Consider the following 25,171-nt stretch of genomic DNA (forward strand, 5'->3'; position numbering starts at 1 on the left):
CTTAACATTGCAGAAAGGGCAGCAGGCGAGAGAGAAAGAGAGAGAGAGAGACAGGGAGAGCGCGAAGCAAACATGCCAGTTCAGGAACAGTTGCCAGCAACAGTATCTGTTTCTTTTACAATGGGTGAAGGTATCAGTAACACAGAAGGTCGTAAATATTTAACATTGTGTTTGACTTGGCAAGCCTGAAGGGCTGAAAATAAAATGATCTATATAATTCACACAAACCCCCCTATCCCCACCTTCTGCCATCAAAAAGGAGGAAGCCACAGCACAACCAATGAATTAAAAGCAGTATCTTCCACTGAGAGGGGAAAGAAAAGCCAACAGTTGTCAAGGCCCTGTCAAAACACATTGCACACAGCTCCCAACAAAGCCCAGTAGGATTTTGACTTCATTAGCCAGAAGCAATTAGCGCAATGAGCGGCATCCTAATTAATTTATTGCGTACAATTGGAATGTGATAAGGATGGACTGATGCCAGTAACAAGTTTTGTAGCACAATGAAAAACCGCACTGCTCAATACAACCTCGCAGCAATTACAATGTTGTGCCTGCAATGAAAATCTACCCGGCTGTTTCAACAATGTAAAAGAGCCAGAATTTCACTGTTTCCTCTCTGAAGCATTAGCGAATGGATGGAATGCAAGTTTAAGCAAGACAGCTGTTCTGCATTCTAACAATTTAATAAATTAGATAGTCTAGGCTTCCAACTTGAAGAAAATAAGCAACCATTTTTAATGCAACTGAAATTATAGGAAAAATGTTTTTATGGCCACTGATCATTTCAGGTTGTTTAAGTGTAAATGATCATTGTGACAATTCAAATAATCATGTAAATTTGCCAATAATTTACCTGTTTCAAAGAAATTAGAATGAAGCTGCCAAACTTGATGTGCCTGTTGAGTAATAGGAGTTGCTTTGTAGGTGATGGCACTTGACTCTTTCCCTGTGAGACCCGGGCTGAAATCCATTTACATCTGGATTAATGTTTTATCTCCATGAGAGGAGAAGTCTTGACTCTCAGGTGACAAGGAGAAAGTGAGGACTGCAGATGCTGGAGATCAGAGCTGAAAATGTGTTGCTGGAAAAGCGCAGCAGATCAGGCAACATTCAAGGAGCAGGAGAATTGACGTTTCGGGCATGAGCCTGAAGAAGAGCTCATACCCAAAACGTCGATTCTCAGGTACAAGGGTCATATTCAGCCTTACCCCAAGCTCCAGGGACGGAAATGCTCAGAATTTGTAACTTGCTGCTGCTCACTTGATCACTCTCACTCCAAAAGGTCACAAACATGAATTGGAAATGTTGCAGTTGTGTGGCCAGGAACATGCTAGTGACTTAACAAGTGCAGAAGGGCCACTTTGACATAAGTCAAGGAGCTTTTGGTTATTATGGCTGATAGTGTGGGTGCCAGATAGTGTGAGGTGCCAGGTGGTGGGGGTGGCAGCTTGTGTGGAATAGTAGTTGTGAGATGGCAGAGAAAGTCAGCCAAGGTCACCATTCCCGATGGTAGGTCAGTGAATCTGCTGGAAGAGCACGTATTGGCACACTTGAATGCAGGAAAGAATCTCCTCATGCCAATGGGAAACAGTCACAATTAGCGAATTTGGGGTTGATCAATGGTGCTCTAGGAATAATTACCTTTAATGATTTCAGGTTTTTCTGCAAGAAGATCATGCATGCAATTTCGAGCCACATTCAACCCCACAACATTTGATTCTTTCATTAGGAGTTGGTGAGAAATCTATTCTAGAATGTAAACATTCTTCTCCCTTTTTTCGAATGTTGAGAAAGGGGGGGGAGGGGTTTCAATTTCTGAAAACCAACCAAGGTGAATATTCTGAACGCAAACTTCTGAACATTGAAGGGATAAGCTTTGCGATATTTGATTGGGTAGACATAATAAACCTGAACAGATACTTTCAGATGCAGCAAGACGGTGAGACAATGCAGCAGAGTCTCAGGGTGATGAAGGAAAAAAATTAAGGAATATAAGAAAGTACTGCTTTGCTTCAAGGGTGACCATCAACTTAGTTGGGTTGCCAGGGAGAATGGGTAAAGCCAGGGCCCTGCACTTAATCAGGAAAATGGAAGATGCAGTCACGGGGAGTATGTAGTTTTGCTTTTCTAGAAAAGGCTTCTTCACCTATACATGTCATACAATATTTTGTCATGTAAGCCTCATGTTATAGTTTAGCACAGACCAGAACAGTTCTTAATCCTTAGTAATGTACAAACTAGCAAAATGTGACTCAAAATGAAACTAAAGCAGGCCATCCATTGCAAAAACAATCATCAGTGAGCATATGCATATATACTCATAATGTTTCCTGATCATTAACATAGCAAGGTTGAAGTGATGCCATGGTATGTCAATATTATGACTGCAAAGATCATGAATGTTAAATAAAATATTTCCCTTGATAGCCTGTAAATTATTATCTAAATGAAGAAAACATGAGCCATTTAGTCTTACTACTGATACAGTCTTGTAGAACAGTAGGTAACAAACCACACTTCCTTAATGCCAGGCAGAATCCAGCTCCATTGTGTTCAGGAAGACATTTCTATCAAATGCAAAATAGTTGACTGTGATGGGAATAGGGGCATGGTGAAACATTGGGATTTCCCAGGTGGCAGAGCAGAGGCACTGCTTCCATTCTGCTTAAAAGAGCTGGAAGTCTGTCCTTCATTGTGACATTATGTCAAAGGAGAAATTGGGGACTGCAGATACTGGAAATCAGCATTGAAAAATGTGGCCCTGGAAAAGCACAGCAGGTCAGGCCACATCTGAGGAGCAGGAGAGTCAATGTTTCGGGCATAAACCCTTCATTAGGATATTCCTGAAGGACTCATGCCCGAAATGCTGACTCTCCTTGCTCCATGGATGCTGCCTGACCTGCTGTGCTTTTCCAGTGCCACACTTTTCGACATTATATCAAACACCACATGAAACCAGTAACTCCATCTGGAGGTGTGCACAGTGGGGTCTGGGGCTTTTAGAATTAGCCTCATGAGCTGGAGGGGCAAGTTTCTTCCCCCTATGGTGGAGGAGGAAGGGATGCTCTGGGTGAGGTGTTGGCAGTGATGGGCCCTTGGAGCAGATACTGGAGGGCTGTGGCAGGGCAAGGCACTCCCATGGGTAGAGGGAATAACAGCTCTGAATCCATACAGGTGGGAGTTGACCAGTACTAACACACATACACATACACACACACAGGTGAGAAACTGTGTGTAGGTGTTCAGGGCATTCTGTACAGGTAAGAAAGGGAAGTAAGAACCAAAGATAGTTGGCCTTTGATGAATAGAAACAATGATGTGGAGGTGCCGGTGTTGTACTGAGGTGGGCAAAGTTTAAAATCGCACAGCACCAGGTTATAGTCCATCAGGTTTATTCAGAAGTACTAAGTTTCGGAGCGCCGCTCCTTCATCGGGTAGCTAGAGGGGCTGGATCATAGGACACAGAATTTATAGCAAAAGATCATCATGTCATACAACTGATGCATATATTGCCCCATTTGCTACCTGACAAAGGAGCAGCACTCGGAATGCTCGTATTTCCAAAGAAATCTATTGGACTACACACCTGGTGATGTGTGAGTTTTAATTTAATAGAAACAAATCAGATTCATGGCTCCTTACAATTCCGAAAGTCTAACCCAACGATCCAAAACTTTGACAGGACGCAGTTCAGAAACACAAAACAACACACACAGAGACACACACTTACGGGTTCTGTATTGCTCTCCCACCTTGATTTTGCCAAAAGAACGATTGACGTGTGCCTCTGAAACAGTGAAATAAATAACTAGTCAGGACCCCCGCGTTCAGGATACCTGGCCCCGGCTCTCCCAGCGGAGCCGCATACCTACCCATCCCAGCCAGTCAGCTGCTTTGAGCGGCACCGGCGCTCTCTTCTCCCGGTTGCAGTGGGGCAGATTAACAGATCTCCAAAAACATCCAATCCTTCCCCCAACCTCCCCCCACCCCCACCCCAACAACCTTCAATTTAACACTAAGCTCCGGTAAAAAAAACCTTCCATTCCCCTGCGCTAATCATAGACACTCACAGCCCACCACACTCGGAGCGTTTGAAATTAAAACGCAGATCACTTTAATTTCCCCAGGACAAACTGGAGGGGTAGGAGATATTAATAAACAATAGCCTGACATTTCCGCTCATTTGCAGCATTTCCCCCACCTTAAAGCAAGCACGGGGGTAATTTCTGGGAATGGGCGCCGCTGTGGAATTCTGAAGCGAGGGCGGCTCGGAGGGAGTTCAGGGAACAGGCAGCAGCTTCCACACGGTGGCCTGTTCCCCAGCTCGGTAGCTGTATCCCCGGCTGGAGCCAGCAACTCGGTCACACAGCCAAGACTTTCCTGCCTAACCCTCACTCTCTGTCTCCTGCTGCAAGCCCATTCGGCCCGTCTTTGCCGGTGCTGGCGCTTCGAAAGAGCGACCGATCAGTGCCACTTGGTACTGGGGGTAGATATTGCAGGGGTAAATGATGTAGGGCTGTGGGGGGGTTAAGGTGAGGGGAGTGGGATTCGATCCTCCCCCAGCACCTCCCCCACGATTGTACACTCTCACCGGCTGGTTAAGCTTCCCTAAAGCCCAAAGCGTAGCCCACCGGGGGGAGAGCCGAGAGCTCAGCACAAGAGCAAGCTGCGGTTTTTTCTGGTTACCTGGAATCCCAGGGGCTCGGAGCTGCAGCGTTCTGAGTCCCCCGCCGAGAGAGAGTTCTGTCACCGAGATTCCGGGTCGTATAACTTAGACCTGTGAAATACAATGATTTGCATGAAATAGGAATCCTATTATCTAGGGAAATAAACAAGAAACCTCTACTTTTCCTCTTTCTTTCTTTCTCAGGTAAACCGTACATAATACACTTCAGGCTGGGTTTAATGTTCCCCAAGGAGAGTTCGGTCATTCAGAAATATACTCTGAGTTTTGATAGTTTACCTGTTCCTGGTTTTCACCTCCAGTGAAGTCACCCCCTACCCTTCACCCCCTCCCTCTCCGGCCATCATATTGTTTATATTTTGCTGCCTGTCCCTCTTCTCCAGTGGCTGGGCAACTATTAGTATGCTCCGACCTCCCTACACGTGGCCCTCAGTCAAGTGCCGCCAACATCTCCGGGACAAGCCCGTAAAAGGGGCCAGATATTTTGCAAGATGAAAGGGGGACGGTTCAACTTTCAATACGATCTGCCCAGTCCCAGTGGCAGCCAGACTCTTAGCAATGAAGCGGTTTAACTTAAAAATGACTCCCTCCATCTCCACACACCCCCAACCCTCACACACACATCCCCACCGGGTTAGAAGGGGCACCTGCATCACTTTCTAAAACAAGGATGCTCCCCCTACATTGGATGTCGAAATTTTGCAAAGCATTCGAGATTTTAAATGTCCCTGGGACAGATAGATTGGGGGGAAATCACTCAGGGGGCAGTACACATTCGATGGGATGAAGGGCCTTTATGAAAATCGTGCGTTCTGTGAATGATGCTTTTCCGTTGGGAGAAGTTCTCTTCGGCATTCCCTACCTCATTCCCCCCACACCCAAACCCCCAGGCTGCCCTCCCGCGAGGCTTGTACTCCAGGATAGAGTAACCCCCACCGACAGCAGTGCGTCTGTCAGAATGTCGACGATGCTGTTGAGTATGGGACAAAATCACAAGTCCAGGGAATTTCTGTGAAACGTCCCAAAGATTTTGTTGAAAAATCTTTTGTTTTTTTAAAAGAAAATTGTTTTGAGATGGAGATCTGTTTGCAAAAAAAAAAGACCGGTGGAGATTTTTGAATTTCAGGCAATGGGCTGGTATTCGAGACTGCTGGTCCCAGAGAGAACCATCCTCTCTGTCACACACACACGCAGAGTACACTGCAAAATGTAACAAGTGGTGAACATCCCCGATTCAGATCCGAATCCCTGAGTACAGCCTACCACAGTACATTGGAAAAGCGGTGACCATGAGGGGGGGGGGGGGGGGGGGGGAACAGAACCCACTAAAAGCCGCCTATAATTTAGAGAGTGCTGTGGGAGCTTGCTCTTACAGTTCAGGGCAACTCAGCGGGAGGGGTTTAAAACAGCGAAGTGACTCCACGCTTTCTTCCCCCCCTCAGGAAAGCGATCCCAGTTCCCGGAAAGGCTTGAGCTCCTTGTTACAAGAAACAATCCTCCCTCCTTTCACAGAATGAGCGCTCGGAGATCGATATCCCGTACTCATAGGGGCCTGGGGAGGGAAACCGGTTACCCCTCACTCCCCAGACATTGCCATCCTATAACAGCACCGGCTTCCCGCGGCTCTACTCATCTGTGAATGAAAACGTCTGCATTTTAGATAGTTTTAGTTATACTCGAACAACTCGTCACCTCACTGAGTGCATTTCCCTTCCGAAATGTTCTTAGAAAGATGACATCGGGCTATTTTGCTCGCTTCCCCCCCAAACTAATCTTGTACAAGATCATTTCCTACACCTCGGCGCCCTGTTACGTCTTGAGCAATGAGTAGAGAATTATTTTAAACTTTGTTTTCAAAAGCAAAAAGTCTCTCGCAAATATTTCACCCGCTTCTCGTGTCACCGAGCCTAACCTTGGCACGTTTCGCAGCGGCAAACCGAGCAACGCACGGTCAGTTTTACCCCTTCGCTATAATTCTTTCATCAAATAAAACCTCAAATAAATGCGCCTTCTTTTGCAGAGATATCTGGAGTCGCTGAGTCAGAGCAGTTTGAGGACAGAGGTGTTAACGATATTAAAGAACTGTGGACCCACCTTGAGAGTGTAGAGGATTGTAGGCTGGAAGGTGAGCAGGGCGAAAGGGCAAACTCTCTCTCTCTCTCTCTTTCACAGATGTGTGATTGATCAGCCTAGGGGCCAGTGCCAGGACAGGGGGAATTGCAGGTTGTTTGAGCTGCTGGCTATCAGTGCACCTTTTTTCATTCGGGAAGGAGGGAGGGAGAGGGAGAGAGTCGTGAATATTTCATGGGCTGGCTCGATGTCTACATTGGTCAAGTGTTGGGAGATTGGCCGCTGTTAGGTTTCACTCTCTGAAGCTTTGAATCAGGTGTTAAGAGGAAAGCGAGGGTTTGTTTCTGTGGGTGTGGAGGGAAGGAGGTGGGGGTGGGGGTAGATGTTGGTCAGCACCTGTTAGTCAACTTATAGCAGGGAAAGAGAAATCCGTCGTAAAAGGAAAATAAAAACCCACCTTTAGGCACTGAACGAAGTCTTTGTGTTCACCCCAATTTGTCAATGTTCCTCAGCAGCAACCCAGTCATTGCAATAACTGCTTGTCAATATGCCCCAAAATAAGGCGGTGATCTCGGTTGTTTCCTTTTCCCCTTTGTGTACGGTGCAGCTCAGAGTTAATGGGCACGGTGGGGCGATGATCAGGGATACCTGTCCCAAACCCAGCCCCGAAACCTGCCTTCTCACCCAGGCCGCTTTCACTTCACATTACCCACATCCCAGTGACTCATGTGACACACACACTTTCACATTGGCTCGCTCCGGTGAGATTTGGAGAGAACGTGAAATTTCGTTCCCGCTTTCTGTTTCTGAGATGATCACACCTTCTGTGTGTGTGTGTGTGTGTGCGTGTATAACTCTCGGGGTGTGAGGTCGCTGCAAGGGCGCTTTCGCCAAACAGATAAAATGGGTTCCCCTCAGTGGGACCAAGGTAAACCTGTCCGTCAGTATTTTTTTTAACAGCTTGTTATTATTTTAAACGCCAGTGCAAATAGCCCGATTGAAACCATTTTCACTTGATCGAAAGAATAACAATGAAAGTAGCTGTGAAATAACAGCCCTCTGGAATGACACGCCACAATCGGCCAGCTTTTCTCATGCAAGAATGTTTTGCATGGCCCCTTTCATCTGATTAAGCAGAGAAAACAGAATTGGGGGCTGATAGTAGCGAGGGAACACAAAGCCTGGGTGTGGTATAGATTGGATCTGATCTCTGAGCTCGAGTGAAAAGTGTCTATCAGCGCTGATGAATTGTTCTCAACAGATAGCTCACAATTACCTGTTTCAGTGCAAGAAAGTTTATTGTGGAGACAGTGCCTGATCCCTGCACACTTTCCTGATCCCCACAGCATCAGAAACGACTTAAGTGATTATGGTTTGGGTGGGGGTTGCTGGTGGAGGCTTTTTGTACACTGTACCTACCCCAAGTGTCTTCTGACTCAGTTAGCCACGGGTCGCCCTTTATCCTTGGAACTTTCTCGGTCGTCCCCACCCCACCTCCAAGTGTGGGAGGAGGCACAAAATGAGGGGAGATTCATTGGAGGTGTTCGCTCTCTGCACAGATGCTGCCAGAGACCTGTTGAATTTCTCCAGCAGTGTTGGGGTTTAGTGTCAAAGTAGGGAGAGACTAGAGGCGGGGAGACGCGAAAGAACCAAAAGCCACGTGACGCAGAAGTATTACAGGAATGGAGTTAGGAATCACACAGCACCGGGTTACGGACCAACAGGTTTCATTGGAAGTACGAGCTTTCGAAGCGACGCTCCACAACCACTTGATGAAGGAGCGGCGCTCCGAAAGTTAGTGCCTCCAATTAAACCCGTTGGACTATTACCTGGTGTTGTGTGATCTTTTTAATTTTGTACACCCCAGTCCAACCCGACATCAGGAATGGAGTGCCTGGGAGTCCACTGGAAATCCAATCATGTCTTTCAAAAAACAACTGGATGATTAGTTTGGGGGTGGGATGGGAGGGGGGAATGCAGGAAAAGTCGGGGATTTGGAACAACCTGAGTCGCTTTGAGAGAAGGCTGGATGGCCTCCATCCGTGATGTCACCTGCCTGCGGCTGAATGATTGGAATACTATCACCCCTTATTAAACAAAAAGTTAGGTTTGGCCGTCTGCACCAGGAAGACAGCCACCCTGGTCTATATCTATCAACCCTGGTGCTGCAGTTCACAGGCAATGGTGCACCTCCCCAGTGCAATGCAGCAGAGGCTGCCACGCCAGAATGTGGCCTTGAACTGTACCAGGCGATACTGAACGCAGTTTCTCACTGTGGCTGAAGTGTGGGCCAGTCCAGACTCAGGCCGTTCCAGAAGGCGAACCCAATCACTGCAAAAGCGGCGCTCCAAAGACCCGAATTGTCAAGTTCCCATGAGGTTAAATATATCGCTTGGAAATGAACAATGGTTGAGTGAAGTGTACAGACGCTGTAAACACTGAGATTTAGAGTGGGTGATGGAGGAACCCGTTCAATCGCATTGCAGAAACACTCCCCACTCTCTTTCTATCCCACAGATTAAAAACCAAGAGTCTTTTGCCCTATAACAAAAGCACTCCCGCTGATAGAGAGTCACACGAGGCAATGAGGTTTGTTTGTTTACATTTTCGGAGTTGTTGAGTCTTTTGAGATGTTTCTGCAACAATTGATAAGCGGCTTCAGTGTCGATCGTTCACTTCATGCATTCAATAGCCTTTGTATGTCAGCATGCAAAGTTCAACTATCTAAAACCATTGAAAATACAAATGTTAGTGATACGATTTCCCAACTCGTGACTTGAAAAAAAACAAAGTTTTCTGAGATAGTGACATCTCTGAAAGTAATGGAACGCATTACCGCAGAGGGCTGTGGAGGCCAAGTCATTGAGTGTTTAAGGCAGAGACAGGGAGGTTCTTCATTAGAATGGGAAATCAAGGGTTAAGGGGAGAAGGCAGGAGAATGGGGTTGAGAAAACTAGCACTGAAAATGTGTTGCTGGAAAGGTGCAGCAGGTCAGCAGCATCCAAGCAGCAGGAAAATCGACATTTCTCCTGCTCCTTGGATTCTGCCTGACCTGCTGCGCTTTTCCAGCAACACGTTTTCAGCTCTGATCTCCAGCATCTGTAGTCCTCACTTTCTCCTTGAGAAAACTAGCAGCCATGATCCAAAGGTGAAGACTCGATGGGCCGAATGGCCTAATTCTGCTGCTATATTTTATGGTCTTATGATTTTAATGGGCCCTGGCCAATCAGTCAATATGATTCATGATTGAAGAGGTGCAGGATTGAGGGAACTGGTAGCAACCCAATCTTTTGGCCGTTATTAACTGAGATTGGTCAATTTGTCACAGCAATAACAAAATCTATTCCAAGAACCTTCAATGCATCAAATATGTGGAAATTTTCCATTGGTTGGGGGAGGCACTTGATGAACAAAAGGCAAATTTAAGTCAATTGAAAAAAGAACCAGAGGGAACATAAGGATATTTTAAAAGCTGTGTGTTTTTATGATGTGGAGGGCATTACCTGTAATGGTGGTTACAATATATTCAATAGCAGCTTTTGAGAAGGGAATTGGATCAATCATTGCAGTGGGAAAAAAATTGCAGGGCCATAGGGAGAGGGCAACAAAATTGAACCAATTAGTTTGCACTTTCAAAGAGATGTGGTGATCCGATGGCTTTATCCTGTGTTGTATGCTTTTGTGATTATAATCCCCGACACACCAGGCTCTGTTATATTTAGTAAAGGGCTTAGACACAAAAGTATTAACAAAATGCTGTTGATGCTGGAAATCTGAAATTAAAACAGAAAGTGCTGGACAAACTGAGCATCATCAAACCATTAAAGGTAAGAGCAGAAATAGGCCATTCAGCCTATTGAATCTGTACCACCCTTCATAGATTTTGAAAATTCCCAACTCTCGTTTCCTGGCCTTTTCCCCATCTCACTGCTTCCCTTTCAGATTAAAATTCTGTATATCTCGATCTAGAATATACTTGAAGACGCAAACTCAGTAGCTGTCTGTGGGAAAGAATTTCACAGATTTGCTAGCGTTTGAAGGAAGCAATTCCTCCTCACCTCTGTCTTAAATTTGCAAACCCTCACTCTGAGATCATGCCCTCTGGTCTTAGACACTCCCACAAGGGAAGACAACCTCTCCATATCCATATTGCCAAGTTTACTAAGTATCTTTTATTTTTCGTGTCAGGTTTCCTCTCATTTTTTGATCTTCCAATGAATACAGGTGTAATCCACTCAACCTCTTCCTCATAAGACAATCTATCCATACCCAGTATCAGCCTTGCGAACCTTCTCTGAACTGCTTCCAATGCCAATACAGCCAGCAGATTACAACATCTGTGGAGAGAGAAAAACATTTAACATGTTCAGTCACATTTGATTTCTTCTTGGAGAAAGTCATATTCCACTCTGCAGATGCTGCCAGACTGGCTGATGTTTTACATTACTTGCTGTTTTTATTTTGCATTCAGGCTAAAACAAAGTTCTTCGAAGTCCATGTGCCATTCTGCTTTTTTTCTTATTTGTATCAATTTCTTTAACAGTCTATGTTACCTGATTTCTTCACAAAATGTTCATTACATAGGTGAAAGTGAGGACTGCGATGCTGGATTTAGTGTTGAGAGTGTGGTGCTGGAAAAGCACAGCAGGTCAAGCAGCATCTGAGGATGAGAATCATGTTTCAGGCAAAAGCCCTTCATCAGGAATGTTCATTACATGTTCATTTCAATCAATGATAAAATCTTTGTCTCCATTGCTTACACAACAGACATTCAGCCAGCATAATGCATATGTTTGCCATAACCTCCACTTACCTCAAAAAAGTTGCACCTACCAACAAAATATAGCTATATGTGCATTAATTTAACCCATTAGTAAATGTGGTGATCTGATGGTTTTTGAATTAACAGTATAAATCAGAAGTATCATGTTCATGAGGTTATAAATTCCCCATTGTAATTTCCCCTAAGCCTGAATAACATTTCTGCAGGTGTGTGGGTTGTATTTTTCTCAGCTTTCTTCCTTTTTTCTCTCGTTATTTTCCTGAAGGCACTAGGGTAGTGTTAGCAACACTATTTCAATCTGATGGAATTGTCTGAACTAGTGCAAAAGGACAGGAAATTTTAAATGCACGTGAACTCGACTTAAAGTGACTGACACTCGTGTTTTCTATTTTCTGTTATCCTGGTTTAAGATTTCATTCACTCAGATAAGACTCCGTCCACAAACTGACTACAGTCTCTCCACTCAATATTGCAAGATTGCATTTATTGTTTTGTTTTAGGAAAGTTCTTCAACTTGTGCTAATTTTCCTTACTGGTAACAACTTTTTAACGCACACCTATGAAAATATTCAGTGGTCAGTATAAGTTTTTAAAGATAATTTTCAGTGATTTGAAATCAGGACGCTCAAAGGTGAAGAACTGGAGACTTAAGGAAAATGTTTACTTTTGGTGATAAACAATTTTCAGCTTTAGCAAAAAAAACTGTACCATTCTTAAACACATCAAAGAATACCCTTTATAAATTAGAAAAGAAAAACAATTCTGTTCTATTAAATTGCTGGACTGTATTGGCTCAGGGAAGATTTTGCCTTTTGAAGAATGCAAATAGAAACTGGAAACTCATCAGTATATTTTGAGCATAAATTCTTGATTGCATCCAGAATAGAACTTTTTTTTTCATTATTCTTTCATGGGATTTGAGAATTGCCTGCAAGACTGGCACTTGTTCCCCATCTTTAATTATCCTTGGCTAATATGATTTTTTAAAAATCAGTAAGGGAAAGAAGGGCTTTGCAGAAAAGTCAGGGCAGTGAGCTGAGAATTTTCAGTACAGCCAAGATCTTATTGAATGGTGGTTAGACTCAGTGGGCTGAATGGCCAACTACTGCTCCTACATCTTATGGTCTTGAACTGAATGATTTGGTAGGCCATGTAAGAGGGCAGTTAATAATTAAAATAGTATCTCCAATTTGGCAGTTTCTGAATTTGGGTTATTTGCATTAGAAACAATCACAAAATGAACACTGACACACTGCTCAAGATGCTCCTTTCCCCATTCTGGCACATTAAAAAAAAATCTTTATTAATTCTTTCTCACACTTCAGTGAGTTCCCTCTTTATTCTGAGGGTTTGCCCCAAATCCATGCAATGATAGATTTAACTAAGAGCCTTTCGTGTGGAGCTGTGCCAAAATGCTGTTGGAAGTTGAACTAAACCCTGTCATGGGGCTTACCACAGTTCACTTGGGTTGTCACTTCCTTAAAGGAATCAAAGAGATTGGTCAGACAAGATCTTCCCCTTTTGGATCCATGCTGACTGTTGTTAGCTGGGTTACTTATACGCACAAGGGTTTCATATTAACTTCTTGATAAACAACTGCATTATTCTTCAAGGAATGGAAATGACATTAATAGGAACATAGTTTCTTCTGTCTGTTGTTCCATCTTCTTCTGATAATAGGGATCACATTAGCCTGTTACAAATATTGTGCCTTTTCACCATGCAGTAATTCCCTTAGAATATCACTAAGGATTTCTTAGCTTTACAGCTACGCTATTTAACTTATGTTTATTACACAGGAATATTCACCAGGCATGCTCAGCTTTATTATTCTTGATTCTTCCGAGGGATGCGGACATCACTGGCAATGCTAGCAATTATTGCCCGTCTCTATGGGGGCCGTGAACTGTGACTTGCTTAACTGTTTAGAAATCAATCACATTTCCCTGAGTTTGGAGTCACATGTGGTCAAGATCAAGTGAAGGCAGCAGAGTTCCTTCCCTAAAGAATATTAATGAAGCAGATCGTTTTTTTTACCAACGATTGCTGATAGTTCTCATGGTCATTGTTACTGAGACTAGCTTTCAGTTTCAGATTTTGTTAATCGAATTTAAGTTCCTCCAGCTTCATGGCGGGTAGCTATGTTACCACAGCATTATCCCAGGCATTTGTATAGCCAGTCATATGGCATTACTACAGAACCACTATCTCCCTGAGGTTCTATGAATCTGCTCTACCATGTTCAATTAGATCAGAGCTGATTTGCATGTCAACTTAATTTTCCCATTTGCGCTTAAGATCCCTTGACAACTTTACATCATAAAAATCTCTCAGTTTAATAGCTTCAGTTGTCCTATTGTCCACAACAGTTTGGTTGAAGGGTTCCACTTTCTACTACACTTTTGCGAGAAAGTGTTTCCTCATTTTGCAGTGCCTGGTTCTAAATTTAGGCTGATGTCTTCTCATTCTTGATTTTGCCTGAGGAGGAAGCAATTCCTATATAACTCTAACTAAAGTTTTAAAAATATTTTAAACATCTCAACCTGATCATCATTCAAGGGAAGCTAATTTTGTACACCTTGTTCTCATCACAGGACCTGATCAGGTGTACCCGAGAACTCTGTGTGAAGCTGGAGCAGTGACTGCTGGGCCTCTGGCTGAGATATTTGTATCATCAATAGTCACAGGTGAGGTGCCGGAAGACTGGAGGTTGGCTAATGTGGTGCCACTGTTGAAGAAGGGCGGTAAAGACAAGCCAGAGGACCGGTGAGCCTGATCTCAGTGGTGGGCAAGTTGTTGGAGGGAATTCTGAGGGACAGGCTGTACATGTATTTGGAAAGGCAAGGACTGATTAGGGATAGTCAACATGGCTTTGTGCATGGGAAATCATGTCTCACAAACTTGATTGAGTTTTTTTGAAGAAGTAACAAAGAAGATTGATGGGGGTAGAGCAGTAGATGTGATCTATATGGACTTAAGTAAGATGTTCGACAAGGTTCCCATGGGAACTGATTAGCAAGGTTAGATCTCAATGGAATACAGGGAGAACTAGCCATTTGGATGCAGAACTGGCTCAAAGGTAGAAGACAGAGGGTGGCGGCGGAGGGTTGTTTTTCTGACTGGAGGCCTGTGACCAGTGGAGTGCCACAAGGATCGGTGCTGGGTCCTCTACCTTTTGTCATTTACATAAATGATTTGGATGCGAGCATAAGAGGTACAGTTAGTAAGTTTTCAGATGACACCAAAATTGGAGGTGTAGTGGACAGCGAAGGGGGTTACCTCAGATTACAACAGGATCTGGACCAGATGGGCCAATGGGCTGAGAAGTGGCAGATGGAATTTAATTCAGATAAATGCAAGGTGCAGCATTTTGGGAAAGCAAATCTTAGCAGGACTTATACACTTAATGGTAAGGTCCTAGAAAGTGTGGCTGAACAAAGAGTCCTTGGAGTGCAGGTTCATAGCTCCTTGAAAGTGGAGTGGCAGGTAGATAGGATAGTGCAGAAGGCATTTGGTATGCTTTCTTTTATTGGTCACAGTATTGAGTACAGGAGTTGGGAGGTCATGTTGCAGCTGTACAGGACATTGGTTAGGCCACTGTTGGAATATTGCAATTTTGATCTCCTTCTATCGGAAAGATATTGTGAAACTTGAAAGGATTCAGAAAAGATTTACAAGGATATTGCCAGAGTTGGAGGATTTGAGCTATTGGGAGAGGCTGAACAGGCTGGGGCTGTTTCCCCTGGAGCGTCGGAGGCTGAGGGGTGACCTTGTAGAGGGTTACAAAATTATGAGGGGCATGGATAGGATAAATAGACAAAGTCTTTTCCTTGGGGTAGGGGAGTCCAGAACTAGACGGCATAGGTTTAGGGTGAGAGGGGAAAGATATAAAAGAGACCCATGGGGGAACATTTTCATGCAGAAGGGGTACATGTATGGAATGAGCTGCCAGAGGATGTGGTTGAGGCTGGTACAATTGCAACATTTAAGAGGCATTTGGGTGGGTATATGAATAGGAAGGGTTTGGAGGGATATGTGCTGGGTGATGGCAGGTGAGACTAGATTGGGTTGGGATATCTGGTCGGCATGGACGGGTTGGACCGAAGGGTCTGTTTCCATGCTGTACATCTCTATGACTCTATGACTTTAAGTAACCCTGCAACCTTCACTAGTATTCTGCTGAATCTGTACTGATGACCTGCCAAAACTTTGTGAATGCCTTTTTTATATCTTCTCAGGCTTTTAATGATCTTTGTACTTGGGATTCCCAAATCTTTCTGATCCTGTGCAAATGCGAATCTTGCTTCATTTAAAAAATATTCCAATTTTCAATTTTTGTGCTGGAAGTCCCCTCATAAGCTTTCATTCAGATCTATTTGCCATTGTTTTTCTATTGTACATTTGGAACTACTTTCTAATTTAGTTCTTCCCAGTTTAGTATCATCTTCAGTTTAAGAGATGCAACGCTCTATTCCTTCATCCAGCTCACTATTAAATAACACAATTTATTTAAAAATAATCATCAATGTCAGTTGGAACATATAGTTCTAATCCTTCCTTGTGAATACTTTGAACATATAGTCCCACAGAGAGAATTATTTTGCCCAAGTTCTGCTGTACTGATGAGAAATGCCTGTTTGAAAACATGGATTTAGCACAAAACATTTGCCTAATTAATAATTATTTTCGAACATGCCTGTAGGCACTGAGATCTGTGACTGCAGGTCTAGCCCATAAGTGTCAGTTACATGTGATGTTTGTAGAGACTGCACTCATGCACTTCCACTGAAGAGATTCAGGGTACTGACTTGGACAGCACGTCTTATGGCTCTGGTGGGGGATGCTCAGGATCTTGACTCTGGAGCTCAGAGGCTATCCAGAAGAGGATGGATGACCCATTCCAGTAGGAGGGATGTAATTCACCTCACCCTTCTTCCCATTCCATCTCACTTTCCTATGGCAGTTTGTGTTGGTTTACTTGGTCTCATATTTACTTACTCCCCAGACCCAAGAGGAAACTAGAAAAATCAGTTCACCTTTTCAAGCAGTCTTCAGAAAAGTTCCAGAATAAATGTTTATAGAATGTTGCTGAAGTATTAAAAGTTTTGGAACGTCTTGTGATGTGTTTCCAAAGTCCTCATCGAGTCTCTGACAGCAGTGAAGTAGATAGTGAAAGTAAAGTAGGGATCCGCAACAACTTTACTCTCAATCAGTTGGAGGAGGTGCTAGGTCAAGTGCTTTCTATCCTTACCAGTCGTATTCGTGAGCACTAGCAGAGAATTTATACGGCAAAGAACTCCTTATTGATTCTCCAGGCAGCTTCAATGCCAATTTGAACTCCATTCCCAAGATAGAAATTTGTCCTAAATACAGAACAACCTCAACTAACCGAACGAGACGGCTCTGGAGTATTTTGTTCGGATAAATGATTGTTCAGATAGTGGATAACATTTTTAGAGGACGTTGAGATCTTGTTTGGATAATCCGAAATTTGGGTAATTGACATTTGGATAACTGAGGTTGTTCTGTTCTAAATCTTGACTCATAGTTTGCTTTTTAATGTTTGCCAAACATTACCTCAGGAATACAAAGGAATCTCAATTATCCGGCATTTGATTATCCAAATATCGGATTATCCGGCAAGGATCACAAGGTGCTGATGCTTGGCTTAATTATGTTATCCAGCATTTGATTATCTGGCATTCATTTAACCGAATGAAATATTCCCTGCCCCATCCTTTGGATAAGCAAGGTTCCTCTGTATTTAGTATTTTGTGGTTATCCTCACTGTCAAGCCTGTTCGCATATTTTTATTGTTTTTGACACCTCTCAGGCCGATCTGTTGCTGAGTTTTATATTTTTTAATTCATTCATGTGATGTGCACATTGCTAGCAGGACCAGCATTTTATAGTTTGAGTTTGATTTTTTTTTAGATTAGATTAGATTACTTACAGTGTGGAAACAGGCCCTTCAGCCCAACAAGTCCACACCGACCCGTCGAAGCGCAACCCACCCATACCCCTACATTTACCCCTTACCTAACACTACGGGCAATTTAGCATGGCCAATTCACCTGACCCGCACATCTTTGGACTGTGGGAGGAAACCGGAGCACCCAGAGGAAACCCACGCAGACACGGGGAGAATGTGCAAACTCCACACAGTCAGTCGCCTGAGTCGGGAATTGAACCCGGGTCTCAGGCGCTGTGAGACAGCAGTGCTAACCACTGTGCCACCGTGCCACCCACAATACAAGGAATTTATCGATTTATTGTTGTCACATGTACCAAGATGCAGTGAAAAGTGTTGTTTTCTGTGATAAAAAGGCAAATATCATATTCTACAAAGTGCATCAGTGTGGCAGAACAAGAGTACAGAAACCAGTGTTACAGCAGCAGAGAAGGTGCAGAGAGAGAGAGATCAGAATTAACATTTCAGAGGTCCTTTCAAAAATCTGATAACAACAGGGAAGAAGCTGTTTATATATGTAGTCAAACTTTGATATCTTCTGCCTGATGGAGGATTGAAAAAACGTGGACAGCTGCCTTCTCGAACAGCAGTAGGCCATCAAGTGCAGGTATATCCACTGTGGTTTTTGAAAGGAATTTCTATGATTTTGACCCAGGGACAGTAAAGTAGTAGTGATTTTGCTTTAACTAGAGGTGGTGTATAAATTGGAGGGGAATTTGCAAATGGTGCTCCCATAAATGTGCTGCCCTTGTTCTTCTAAGTGATATAAAGCACAGGTTTTGGAAACTGTTGCTGGAGAAGCTTTGCTCGAATCTGCAGTAGATCACATAGATTGTAGATATTGCTACCACTATAGCACGGCGGTAGAGGGAAAGATGTTGAAGGTGGTGGATGGGGTGCTGATGAAATGGCAGAAATTGTCCGCCTTGAGGTCAAGCTTCTTGCATGTTTTTGAGTTGCACTCACCCAGGCAAGTGTTCAATCACACTCCTGACGTATGACTTGTGAGTGGTAGACAGGCTTTCGGGATTCAGGAGATGAGTTACATGATACAAAATTGAGCCCGTTTCATGTTTTGCAGGTATGAGATACTTCTGAGTATGAAATCCTATTAAATTTGCACCTTTTAGTTTTGTGTCACTTGAAGGCTTTAGAGTGCAAATGAATGAAAGTGAGAAACTGCCTATGAATATGATTGACATTGATGTTAATGTCCCTACAATTGAATAGGCTGCAACATATTTACTACCAATGTTTAGTTATGAAAGCTACATACTTGGGTGAGGTCGCAATTGGCTAACATGATGTCATAGCCCAACATCAATCAGATGCCTTCAGAACAGCAGGAGAGAAATAATAAAGAATAATCATTTAAATCTAAACATTGAAATTGTTCACCTCAAATAAGATCACTCTGGATACAAAGCCATGCCCCAATCTGATAGACCCAGTCTCCTTCTCTTATTGAATGACTGTTAAAAGAGATAATAAAGGCTGTTCAGTTTCCATCAAATTTTCAGCCAAATTGCATGATCTTGGCATATTCAAGAAGAAAAGAAAACAGACTATTGGTTTTATAATTTTGCTAATAACTAAAATTGAAATTATTTACTTTATGAAACTTAAACAAACTGACTATGATGTTATCAGAGCTTTGAATGACACACAGGCCTTATTCTTTGTAGCTCAAACACTTCACTACCTTATTTGTAATGGCTTGGTACAGTAACTATTAACATTTTCCAATTTCTTGTGATGCAGCTAAGAGCTTCTCATTGTTAGTGTCTATTTACTTTGTTGCTTTGAAGAACACCAAAGTTACTAAATGTTATATTAAATTACTCAGTACTCAACTCTCAAAGCATTCAACTAAGCTACTGTTTTCCTTGATAGTGTAAATACAAATCTAAATTATTCCTATGCATGCAAGCTCCACATTCCCATCACGCCTCTTCTCCCCATGCTCACTCGTTCACTATGATCCAGTATGCCATTTTAAAATAGTCTTTTTTGTTTTCAATTTCCTCCATACAAGAAATAGCAACTTGCACATATGTAGCATCTTTATCATACCAACTCTTTGCACAAAGAGTTATCAAACAAAATTCACCAAACAACATGAGACATTCAAGCAAATGAGCTTGTTCAAAAAGATTGGTTTAAAAAAATCTTCATGGCGAAGAGAGATCAGAGGAACAGGATATGGAGAAGGATTGCAGAGTTGACAATGATGAGGCAATGAAAATTGGGAATATGTGAGAGACTGGAATTGGAAAAGTGTGGAGATTGTGCAAGATTGCTTGAATGAAGGAAGTTACAACCTTACCTGCTGATCCACTTCTGCTTTTCTTTGATGGAACAATTGGCAGAAACTGCAGCAATAGGTCCAAGTGCTATTTCTCTAATGTCCTGGTGATTTTGCAGTGGGCAACTAGAAGAATGTCCAGGTGTAAACCTATTAGCATGGTGAATCTCTATGAGTTTACCCTTAGTTGCATCAAGTTAGTGGTTTCATTTCTAAACCACTGCTGAAAAATCATAGCACAGTATGTAACATCTGTATCAAACAATGACTAATTTTCAAGTTCTAAAACACGATTATCTTGGTTGTTTTATGTTTTCACAGTTTTGATTACAGTTTACAAGTAACCAGTCCTTGTGACCTGATTTCTGCCATTTATGCTACTGAAACATTTAACCTAGTAGCAGATTTGTGAGCAAAACCAGGAGAAACTGGTGATATTTCCCATAATCTGAGTGAAAACAACGTCAATACTGAAACCACCACTTTCACTGACCTCACACCACTTCTGCTGTGTTTAGTTTTATTTTTATTATTAATGCACGGGATAAGAGTGTCACTGCCTAGGCCAGCATTTATTGCTTATCCTTAATTGTCCTTGAGAAGGTGGTGGTGAACTCCTTCTTGAACTGCTGCAATCTATGTGTTGTACGTGCATTACTGCACTGTTTAACAAAAATGTTCCAGGATTTTGACCCATTGATAGTGAAAGTAGCAATGTAGTTTCAGGTCAGAGTGGTGTGTAACTTGGACAGGTAGTGGTCTTCCCATATATCTACTGCCCTTCTAGGTGGTAGAAGTCATGGATTTAGCTTAGCATATCATCTAAGTGAAGTTATATCATTTAAGCAAAGTATTCAATATTACAGTGCATTATTATTAACAAGTGATTGCTTGTGCATTACAAAACTAACTTAACCTAATCAATTTACGAAGGTCACCAGATCACTGAACTTTCCCCATTGTATTTCATGATGTTATCAGAGTTACTTGATTAAATTAGTAGCTCTGTAACTCACTAGTGGGCTGGTAATCTATTTTCCTAGTTCATGTTATCAGCATGACCTTATCGTGAGAATGCAGATTGTTTTGTAAATGAATGCTGCTATCGATGTGTCTGTGATGACACCTCTGATCTCACATTCTGTGTTCTTCATTATTTGTTAATATTCCACAGCTAAACTCAATCATAGGCTCATCATATTGGGACTTTGTTTCATTAATGTACTCCCTTACACATTAAGTACTTACTTTGTTGCTTTTAGTCATTGGAAACAAAGATCAAGTTGTTTATAGCGTAAAGGTTTCCAAATTATTTTCTGGTCTGCTAATGTATGATTCTGAATTAGATTCTGAGTTTTGGCTAAATGAGTGGGAATGAAAAGTTTGGCAGATAGGATATAATGTGGAGAAATGTGAGGTAATCCACTGTGCTGGGAAGAATGCAGAAATACACAATGTTGTTTTTTAATACAAGAGGTTTGGAAGTGTAGAATTCCAAAGAGAATTGGGTGTCCTTGTTCACGAGTGACTGAAGGGCAACATGCAGGTACAGCAAGCAATTAAAAATGCAAATTGCACACTTCAAAATTCAAAATCATACATGTGTTAGCATGTTAATGTTTATTGAATGAGACTTCGAGTATTAGAGCAAAGATGTCTTAGAGTCATGGAGTCATAGAGATGTACAGCATGGAAACAGACGCTTTGATCCAACTCGTCCTGCCGACCAGATATCCCAACCCAATCTAGTCCCACCTGCCCACACCTGGTCCATATCCCTCCAAACCCTTCCTATTCATATACCCATCCAAATGCCTTTTAAATGTTGCAATTGTACAAGCCCCCAGCACTTCCTCTGGCAGCTCATTCCATATACATACTACCGTCTGTGTGAAAAAGCTGTCCCTTAGGTCTCTTTTATATCTATCTCCTCTCACCCTAATCCAATGCCCTCTAGTTCTGGACTCCCCCACCTCAGGGAAAAGATTTTGTCTATTTATCCTATCCATACCCCACATGATTTTGTAAACCTCTACAAGGTCACCCCTCAGCCTCCGACGCCCCAGGGAAAACAGCCCTAGCCTGTTCAGCCTCTCCCTATAGCTCAGATCCTCCAACCCTAACAACATCCTTGTAAATCTTTTCTGAACCCTTTCAAGTTTCACAACATCCTTGGAGACCAGAATTACTGCAATTAAAGATAGCCTTGGTGAAATATTGTGCAGCTTTGATCTCCTTACCAAGGGAAAGCTATACTTTCCAAAGGAGTTCAAGAAATCTTCACCAGATTAATTTCTCGGATGAGGGTTTGTCCTATGAGAAAGATGATAAAGACTGAGCTTATATTCTCCTGAGTTCAGAAGAATGAGAAGTGACTTCATTCAGACATACAAAACTCCTACAGGAATCAACAGGGCAGGCAGGTCACCCAGATCCAAGGGTCACAATCTCAGAATTACAGGTAGGCCAGTTAGGACTAAGTGCTCGAGAAACTCAGCAGAACTGGCAGCATCCGTGGAGAGAGAGAGAGATACACAGTTAACAATTCAAGTCTGATATGATCTGCTTTGGAATCTATTTAGGCTTGAGATGTGGAAAAATTTCTTCCCTCAGAACTTTGGAATTCGCTGCTCTAGAGAACTCTGGAAGGACAATAGTTGAGCATGTTCAAAGTTAAGATCAATAGATTTTCAAAGCATCAATGGATCTGGGGATTTTGTGGGGAAATGGCATTGAAGTGAAAGATCAGACATGATCTTATTAAATAGCAGAACAAGCTTAAAGTGCTGAATAGCCGACTCCTGTTCCTATTCCTTTTGCTTTTATGTTCAGTGTGACTTCCTTTTCAAATGATTTATGTGCTGAGATTGAAGTGTTGCTATCAATAATATGGTTTTTAAAACTTGGTTAACATCAGCCTTCTGCCATCTATTTCATTATAACATTATAGCTGGGGGAAAGGCAATTACATGGCAATTCGGCAAGATTTATGATGCATATGATGGGGAAGGAAACTGCAGGGGATGGGCACAACTAAAATGTGGACCTTATTCAAGGAACAACTACTGTGTGTCCTTGATAAGTATGTACCTGTCAGGCAGGGAGGAAGTGGTCGAGCGAGGGAACCGTGGTTTACTAAAGAAGAAGAATCTCTTGTCAAGTGGAAGAAGCAGGCTTATGTAAAGCTTTGTGGGCGGCACGGTGGCACAGTGGTTAGCACTGCTGCCTCACAGCGCCTGAGACCCGGGTTCAATTCCCGACTCAGGCGACAGACTGTGTGGAGTTTGCACGTTCTCCCGTGTCTGCGTGGGTTTCCTCCGGGTGCTCCGGTTTCCTCCGACAGTCCAAAGATGTGCGGGTCAGGTGAATTGGCCATGCTAAATTGCCCGTAGTGTTAGGTAAGGGGTAAATGTAGGAGTATGGGTGGGTTGCGCTTCGGCGGGTCGGTGTGGACTTGTTGGGCCGAAGGGCCTGTTTCCACACTGTAAGTCTAATCTAATCTAAAGATGAGGTATGAATGCTCAGTTAGGGTACTTGAGAGATACAAGTTAGCCAGGAAGGCCTTAAAGAGAGGGCTAAGAAGAACCAGGAGCGAATATGAGAATTCTTTGGCAGATAGGATCAAGAAAAACCCTAAAGTTTTCTGTTGGTATATCAGGAATAAAAGAATGACTAGAGTAAGATTAGGGCCAGTCAAAGACAGTAAAGGGAAGTTGTGTGTGGAGTCCAAAGAAATAAGAGATGAGCTAAATGAATAATTTTTGTCAGTATTCACACAGGAAAAAGACAATGTTGTCGAGAAGAATACTGAGATACAGGCTATTAGATGAGATGGGATTGAAGGTCATAAGGAGGACATGTTAGCAATTCTGGGAAGTGTGAAAATAGATAGGTCCCTTGGGCTGGATGGGATTTATCCTGGGATTCTCTGGGAAACCAAGGAGGGAGGAGATTGCTGAGCCTTTGACTTTGATCTTTATGTCGCCATTGTCTACAGGAATAGTGCTAGAAGGCTGGAGGATAGCAAATGTTGTTCCCTTGTTCAAGAAGGGGAGTAGAAACAATCTTGGTAATTATAGACTAGTGAGCCTTACTTCGATTGTGGGTAAAGCATTGGAAAGGATTATAAGAGATAAGATTTATAACATCTAGAAAGGAATAATTTGATTAGAGATAGTCAACACGGTTTTGTGAAGGGCAGGTTGTGCCTCACAAACCTTACTCATTTCTTTGAGAAGGTGACCAAACAGGTGGATGAGGATAAAGCAGTTGATGTGGCGTATATGGATTTCAGTTAAGTATTTGATAAGGTTCCCTATGGTAGGCTATTGCAGAAAATACGGAGGCATGGGATTGAGGGTGATTTAGCAGATTGGATCAGAAATTGGCTAGCTGTAAGAAGACAGAGGTGGTCGATGGAAAGCATTTATCCTGGAGCTCAGTTAGTATTGGGATACCGCATGGATCTGTTTTGGGTCACTGCTGTTTGTCACTTTTATAAATGGCCTGGATGAGGGCATATAAGGATGGATGGATTAGTAAATTTGCGGATGACACTAAAGTTGCTGGAGTTATTGATAGTACAGAAGGATGTTATGGGTTACAGAGGGACAAAGACAAATTGCAGAGCTGAGCTGAGAGGTGGCAAATGGAGTTTACTGTAGAAATGTGTGAGGTGATTCACTTTGGAAGGAGTAACAGGAATATAGAGTACTGGGCTAATGGTAAGATTTTTGATAGTGTGGATGAGCAGAGAGATCTTGGTGTCCATGTGCATAGATCCCTGAAGGTTGCCAGCCAGGTTGATAAGGTTGATAAGAAGGGAACGGTGTGTTAGCATTTATTCATCGAGGGATTGTGTTTTGAAGCATGATGACATGTTGTAACTGTACAAAGCTCTGGCACAACTGCACTTGGAGTATTGTGTACAGTTCTGGTCACCGCATTAGAGGAAGGATGGGGAAGCATTGGAAAGGATGCAGAGCAGATTTACCAGGATGTTGCCTGGTCTTCTGAGGAAATGCCCAGGGATTGAGGCTGTTTTTATTAGAGAGGAGAACATTAAGAGGTGACTTATTAGAGACATACAAGATGATCAGAGGATTAGATAGGGTGGACACTGAGAGCCTTTTTCCTCGGATGGTGATGGATAGCATGATGGGACATAGCTTTACATTCACGGGTGATAGATATAGGACGGATGTCAGAGGTAGATTCTTTACTCAGAGAGTAGTAAGAGCATGGAAAGCCATACCTGCAACAGTATTAGACTCGCCAACTTTAAGGGTATTAAAAATGGTCATTGGATAAACATATGGATGGTAATGGAGTAGTGTAGATTAGATAGGCTTCAGA

At 42.8% G+C, this 25,171-nt stretch overlaps 1 protein-coding gene across 1 annotated transcript in view; it reads right to left on the minus strand.

Moving 5' to 3' along the window:
* Positions 1–4,775, minus strand: part of prdm1a (PR domain containing 1a, with ZNF domain) — a 93,188-nt gene extending 88,413 nt beyond the window's left edge. Inside the window, exons 1-2 of the mRNA XM_060849484.1 lie at positions 4,690–4,775; positions 3,734–3,790 (exon numbers count right to left, since the gene is read on the minus strand). The gene's annotated coding sequence lies outside the window, so the exon portion shown is untranslated. The remainder of the gene's footprint in view (positions 1–3,733; positions 3,791–4,689) is intronic.
* Positions 4,776–25,171: the final 20,396 nt, after the last annotated feature.

The sequence above is a fragment of the Hemiscyllium ocellatum genome, chromosome 3 (genome assembly GCF_020745735.1).
Source record: "Hemiscyllium ocellatum isolate sHemOce1 chromosome 3, sHemOce1.pat.X.cur, whole genome shotgun sequence".
In the NCBI taxonomy this organism is placed as follows: domain Eukaryota; kingdom Metazoa; phylum Chordata; class Chondrichthyes; order Orectolobiformes; family Hemiscylliidae; genus Hemiscyllium; species Hemiscyllium ocellatum.